We start from the raw sequence: 7,500 nt of genomic DNA on the forward strand, positions 1-7,500 counted from the left end.
GTTTAGTAAGCTTTAATTGGTGGACATTCATGCTAGGTTAGGTTAGGTTGTGCTAGGTGAAGTTAGGTTAGGTTAAGTTACGCTAGGATAGGATTAAGTTAGGTTAGGTTAGGTTAAGTTATGCTAGGTTAGGTTAAGTTACGCTAGGTTAGGTTAAGTTAGGTTAAGTTAGGTTAGGTTAGGTGGAATTACTGCAAGTGTTAACCATTATAAACTATACTGGTGCCATTTATCATACATGATCCACTTAAATTTGTCTTTTCTTTACTTATTACTAATCGACATTCATTCGGCTGTATAAGGAGACTGGCGAGAAAATGAGCCTTTTTTATTTATAAGATTTTTGCCCTTGGCCAGTCCTCCTCTCTTACATAAAAACAGAACCAATAAACACAGCGCCGCTAATCACCGCTGGGAGATTATTCCTGAACTAAAGCGAGTGTATTTTCCTGGACGCCATTGTCTCACCGCGCCGTGTCCACCTGTCCACCACCGAAAATAAAACGTGAGGAAAAAAAGAATGAAAAAGAATAGAAAGAATAATGAAATGAAAAATATAGTAAAAAGAATAAAAAAAAAAGATGAAAAATGAACAACAGAAAATCAAGAATCAAAATGTGTCAGTGTTTGTGAAAGATTCAAGTCAGGGGTGAACTTTCCCAGAGAGAGAGAGAGAGAGAGAGAGAGAGAGAGAGAGAGAGAGAGAGAGAGAGAGAGAGAGAGAGAGAGTTGGCGGTGATCTTGTGTTAGTGGTAGTGGCGGTGGGAGATAGGTGGGTGGTTATGCACACGCACACACACACACACACACACACACACACACACACACACACACACACACACACACACACACACACACACACACACACACACACACACACACACACACATCGAGAGGGCCGAGTTCGAGTCCCGGGAAGCGGCGAGGAAAATGGACAAGCCTCTTAATGTGTGCCCTGTTCACCTAGCAGTAAATAGGTACGGGATGTAACTCGAGGGGTTGGGGCCTCGCTTTCCCGGTGTGTGTTGTGTGTGATGTGGTCTCAGTCCTACCCGAAGATCGGTCTATGAGCTCTGAGCTCGCTCCGTAATGGGGAAGACTGGCTGGGTGACCAGCAGACGACCGAGGTGAATTACACACACAAGGGTTAGTCCAATACATCCATACAAACAATTGTAAATAGGAGAAAGGAAGAGAGAGCGACCTAAGTGATTACACACACACACACACACACACACACACACACACACACACACACACACACACACACACACACACACACACACACACTTTACCAAACAGATAGAAAAAAAAATTGGGAAAATCTCAAAATTATTAAGATATTCACGAGCACATAAGACAAATGGAACACGTGCAGTTTTCTCTCATAACTTGTTGCAATAATGAATAAGGAAATGATCAGGCGGAGCGCGAGAGATAAAAAAAATACGAAAGTTAGAAATTAAACGCAAAACAGACCAGCAGATAACGAAATAAGAAAGTAAGACGAGAGAGAGAAAAAGAGACAAGAAATGTATAAAAAGGAATAAAGAAACTGGAACGAAGATAAGTGGAAATATATATAAGAAAGAGATATTGAAGAAGAGTCAGGTAGGACAGGAAGAAGAAGGAAAAGAAAACGAAGAAAAGAAAAAAAAATGTCGTACTTTAAAAACAAGAAAAAGGAGAAACTGGAAAGAAGATCAAGCAAAAAGAAGAAGGAAAAAAAAAGAAAATACTGGAGGTGACTCATGCAGGACAGGAAGAAGAAAGAAAAAAAAAGGAATTAGAAAAAGAAGTTAGGTTAGGTTACAAAACGGTTAAAAAGTAGATGCATATTACATTGCCAAGTGTTTTTACTGTGTGCGTGTGTGTGTGTGTGTGTGTGTGTGTGTGTGTGTGTGTGTGTGTGTGTGTGTGTGTTAGCAAGTCTCAGCCACCCCCTCCCAATCCCTGCCACTAGCGTGTATAAACGACTAGCAGTGAAAGCCGGCGCTCCACCAACCCCAACCCAGCCCCCAACAGCCTCCACCAGCCCCGCCCGCCAATGAAAGCTGCAGTGTTATGCCCGCCGCGCCGCCCGAACCGCCGCCTCCCGCCCCCTCGCCTCGGTGAGTGAAAGTCCTCAACGGTAGACTTCCCTTGAGGTTATTCCAGCACCGTCGCCGTGTGTCACCGGGACGACTCGCCTCATTGCGGGGAGAAAAACCTGCCGCCGCTAATGGGAGCAACACACACACACACACACACACACACACACACACACACACACACACACACACACACACACACACACACTGAATGCACTCCTCAATGTAATATGGTTTTGCTTTTTAAGTATTTGTAACCTAACCTAACCTGACTTCACTTAATCTAACTGAACTTATTCTTATCTTTAGTGTTTTTATTTTTATCAGAGAGAGAGAGAGAGAGAGAGAGAGAGAGAGATTATCTATATATAAAGACGTTTCCACCATTCTCTCTCTCTCTCTCTCTCTCTCTCTCTCTCTCTCTCTCTCTCTCTCTCTCTCTCTCTCTCTCTCTCTGTCCATTCACCCATACCACTCTCCACATCTAATGCAAAACAACACAACACAACATAACACAACCAGACTTAACCTCACCTCACCTCACCTCACCTCACCTCACCCAACACAGCACAACAGACCACACCTTCACTTTTGGCAACGTGACTCGTGTATAGCTATTATAGTGAATAGACAGGTGTCGCTCTTAATGACTGATGGAGTAGTGAATGGTGAACGCACATCAACACACCTATACCTGTCTAACCTCGTGACATGTAGCGTGACTCTCTCTCTCTCTCTTTCTCTTTCTCTCTCTTACATTCACCATCATGCTGTCACGGTTTCACGCTCCCACGCTCTTCAGTCCTTTCGATTTGTGAGCGTATGAGGTTTGTGTTCTGATGTAAGTGTGTGTGTGTGTGTGTGTGTGTGTGTGTGTGGTGGTGGTGGTGGTGGTGATGGTGGTGGTTCATTTCCATGTCTGTATCTTGTCTTTCTCTTTCTTTCACCTCTTGTGTTTGGCATTTTCTTCTTTTTCTACACTATTTCAAACAACTTTCTTTTCAACCATTCTTTCGCTTCTCCTCCTCTTGTTTTTATTTCAATCTCCTTTCTTTTCTACACAACCTGAAGCTTTATCATTTTTTCCTTCTCGTCCTTCCAAAGTCAACCTCATAATCTTGTACTGTCTTAACCCCCACCTCCCGTCCTTCTCTCTCTCTCTCTCTCTCTCTCTTTCTTGTGTGTCTCTGGGTCGGCGTGGCGCGTCGTGGCAGGGCAGTGTGTCGCCTGTACCACGCACCGCTACTCTCTTGTCAGCTTTGTCATCTGAGGGCACACATCCTTCCAGACACCGGACCTTTCCACCTTCAAACTCTTCCTTCAGTACTCCTGCCTCAATATAGCAGTCTTCATTCAGCTCTCCTCTCTGCTTCTGTTTGCCGTCTTATAAGGTACACACTGATACAGGCTACTTATCTTCTAACTCTTCCTTCAGTCCCCCATGTATCCCTGTTGCTCTCCATCGTAAGCTTACTACTTGCTTATATATTTTATCTATAGGCACACGTTCTCTCTCTCTCTCTCTCTCTCTCTCTCTCTCTCTCTCTCTCTCTCTCTCTCTCTCTCTCTCAACACACATGCATTCACTCCTCCTCTCTTTCAACATAAATCGTAGGGTAAAGGAAAAGACGAGGAACACACACACACACACACACACACACACCCGGTAGCTCAGTGGTTAGAGCGCTGGCTTCACAAGCCTGAGGACCGGGATTCGATTCCCCGGCCGGGTGGAGATATTTGGGTGTGTCTCCTTTCACGTGTAGCCCCTGTTCACCTAGCAGTGAGTAGGTACGGGATATAAATCGAGGAGTTGTGACCTTGTTGTCCCGGTGTGTGGTGTGTGCCTGGTCTCAGGCCTATCCGGAGATCGGAAATAATGAGCTCTGAGCTCGTTCCGTAGGGTAACGTCTGGCTGTCTCGTCAGAGACTGCAGCAGATCAAACAGTGAAACACACACACACACACACACACACACACACACACACACACACACACACACACACACAAACACACGTCCATCATCGACATTCCTTGATCATCAGAATTGAGTTCACGAAAAATGGACGTGGAAGAAAGAGGAGGAGGAGGAGGAGGAGGAGGAGGAGGAGGAGGAGGAAGACCGTGAATTTTATCCTTATATAGTCTACCTTATCGTCATTTAGTGTAAGAGTGAACCTGTGTATTAGTGTTTTTTTCCTTTATGTTCCTTTGTGGTGGTGAACCTTTGCATGACGAGTGGTGGTTGGTGGGGAGAATGCCTTGCCTTTACATCCTCACCTATACAGCACAGTCTATCGTAACTCAACACATTATTGCAGGAAGGAGGCTGTACTTGCTCCTTCTTTGTGTTCTGTAGCGTTGGGGAGGCAGTGACAGGTGAGGGAAGGTTTTTTTTGGGGGGGAGTTTGCCTTGCCTTTCTATCTTTCCTATACAGTAACTCAAGACAGTATTGCAGAAATGAGGGTCTGCTTGCTCCTCCTTTGTGTTCCTTTGTGGTGGTGAGGCGGTGACAGGTGAGGGAAGGTGTGGGGGAGAGTTTGCCTTGCCTCTCTATCTTTCCTATACAATAACTCAACACAGTATTGCAGAAATGAGGGTCTGCTTGCTCCTCCTTTGTGTTCCTTTGTGGTGGTGAGGCGGTGACAGGTGAGGGAAGGTGTGCGTCGCCTCGGGGCTCGCCAGACTGACCGTACACAGCCACGGGGTAATTTTCTCAATGAAAGCTTTGCTCTGCTCCACTCAGCTTGACCGCCACTGTGCGCTGTCCGTCCACGCCGCCATTAACCTCGTAGGCTTAAGCTTGCAGACAGGACTTGGAAAATTGCCTTAAGTCAGCTTGTCAGGCAGCGAACAAAGCCTGACTCACCTACCCCAGTCCACCCCAGTCCACCGTAACCCATCTCAGTCCACCCCAGTCCACCACAGCCCATCCCAGTGCAGCCCAGTCCACTGTAGCCCATCCTAGTCCACCCCAGTCCACCGTAACCCATCCCAGTCCACCCCAGTCCACTGTAACCCATCCCAGTCCACCCCAGTCCATCTCAGTCCACCCCAACCCACCGCAGCCCATCCCAGTGCAGCCCAGTCCACTGTAGCCCTCCCAGTCCTTCCCCAGTGCACCCCAGTCTATCCCAGTCCACCCCAGTCTACCTCAGTCCACCCCAGTCCACCGTAGACCGTCCCAGTCCCTCCCCCAGGGCAGCCAGGGGGCCCACACGAGAGGAATGAACTAAATAGATTTATGTTAAGAGAAAAAAGAAGGAAGAGTACAAGACGGCATAAAAAGTTGCCTTGGTAACGAGACCTGTTCTGGGAGGCTGCCGTGCTAAGTCGATCACGCCGGGGAGATTGCCGCGAAAATGGAATTAAAGAGAATATTTTCCAGTTAAGAGAGGGAGGAGGAGCAGCCAGGAGTGGTAATTGACTCCCTTCAATAGTGAGACGCATTTTTACCATTATTTTTCGGATGTAATTAGACGATTTTATTCGCGTTAGGAAGGGTGTATGGAGGCCAGAAGATTAATGGCCTGAGTCTTCACTGTTTTAATCCTCACATAAGTTTCTGAAGCTGTATAAAATCACCAAATAGTAACAAGAATTCAAAATGAAAACGCGTTCTGGTACTGAAGGGTTTAAGGAGAATATTTTCCAGTAAGAAGAGGGAGGAGCAAGCAGGAGTGGTTATTAAGTCCCAGCCTGACTCAGACCAAGGGAAAATGATTATCTGGCAAGGTGTTTTGAAATGATGAGAGGGAGTGTTGATGAAGACTGACTCGAGGGAAAAGAAATGATTATCCGGCAAAAAATGAATGAAGAAATAAAGAAATGGACCAAGAAAAGTAAAAGAAAGGAAGGAAGAAACAATACACCTGATTGTAAAGCTAAAAAAAAAAGGCTTAACAGAGAGAGAGAGAGAGAGAGAGAGAGAGAGAGAGAGAGAGAGAGAGAGAGGCGGTTTATAGCTCACTTTAATTCCTGTTACTTCATACAAGCCTAAGGGAAGAGGAGGAGGAGGAGGAGGAGAAAGGAGAAAGGAGGAGGTGAATTACTCGTCTCTATTAATTAGATAACAATTACGTCAGGTTAAGTAATTGTAAGGATGAGAGAAAATAGTGTGTGTGTGTGTGTGTGTGTGTGTGTGTGTGTGTGTGTGTGCAATGTGCGGGTGGCGGCGCCCATGCCCCGCCACTCAGGTAGTCTGAAGAGAAACCTGTAGAATTCCTAACTTTCTTTCATGAAGACTCGTACTTTCTAAGGTCTGCCAATGTACTTTCTCTCTCTCACACGTACCCTCAAAATGCCCTTAAACAAACACCAACCAAACAACTCTACTACTAGTACTACTACTACTACTACTACTACTACTACTACTACTACTACCACTACTACCACCACCACCGCCACTACTGCTACTACTACTACTACTACTACTACTACTACTACTACTACTACTACTACTCCTCCCACCACCACCACCACCACCACCACCACCACCACTACTACTACTACTACTACTACTACTACTACTACTACTACTACTACTCCCACCACTACCGCCATCACCACCACTACCACCACTACCGCCACTACTAGTACTATTACCACTACTATTACTACTACTACTACTACTACTACTACTACTACTACTGCTGCTGCTGTGTGTGTGTGTGTGTGTGTGTGTGTGTGTGTGTGTGTGTGTGTGTGTGTGTGTGTGTGTGTGTGTGTGTGTGTGTGTGTGTGTGTGTGTGTGTGTGTGTGTGTGTGTGTGTGTGTGAAAGCCAGGAGAAAAATGAGTTTGGTATCAAAAATTAACAAATTGTCGAAGAAACTTTACTCTCTCGATATGATTTTCCTTTTTGAGACTTTAATTTCTCTCTTCTCTTTCTCTTTTCTACGCGATTTTGTAAGACAGGCAGAGAGAGAGAGAGAGAGAGAGAGAGAGAGGTCAGTATGGCGAGAAAGTCAGTTTGACCACCACCATCACCACTACTGCCAACACCACCACCACCACCACCATCACCACCACCATACCATTGTTTTTATGACCCACCACCACCACCACCACCACCACCACCACCACCACCATTGTAGGAAGATGACGAAATAGAAAAAAAAATATTGAGTGAAATTCGAAATCTGGTCACATTTCTTCGTTCAGGAACACAAAAGGGCATTACGACCACACACACACACACACACACACACACACACACACACACACACACACACATCTATAAAGTTTTGAATAATGTTTTGCCTTGAGAAGAATCTATTGTTTGTTTTGTGCCTTTCCTCATTTTTCATTGTTTCATTATATATATTCTCTATCATTCATGAAGGATATTTTCTTTCCTGCTTTTCCTTGGCTTCCTCTATTTTGTTCACTATTTCTATACTTTTTAATTC

The 7,500-nt window shown here is 45.3% G+C and overlaps 2 protein-coding genes across 3 annotated transcripts in view; one reads left to right on the forward strand and one right to left on the reverse strand.

Moving 5' to 3' along the window:
* Positions 1-7,500, reverse strand: part of LOC123510964 (serine proteinase stubble-like) — a 54,329-nt gene that overhangs the window by 30,268 nt on the left and 16,561 nt on the right. The gene's annotated exons all lie outside the window — the stretch shown is intronic.
* The window catches only part of LOC123510965, a 120,849-nt gene that overhangs the window by 19,752 nt on the left and 93,597 nt on the right, over positions 1-7,500 (forward strand). The window lies entirely within an intron of this gene.

Source organism: Portunus trituberculatus, chromosome 30, assembly GCF_017591435.1.
Source record: "Portunus trituberculatus isolate SZX2019 chromosome 30, ASM1759143v1, whole genome shotgun sequence".
NCBI classification, from domain to species: Eukaryota; Metazoa; Arthropoda; class Malacostraca; order Decapoda; family Portunidae; genus Portunus; species Portunus trituberculatus.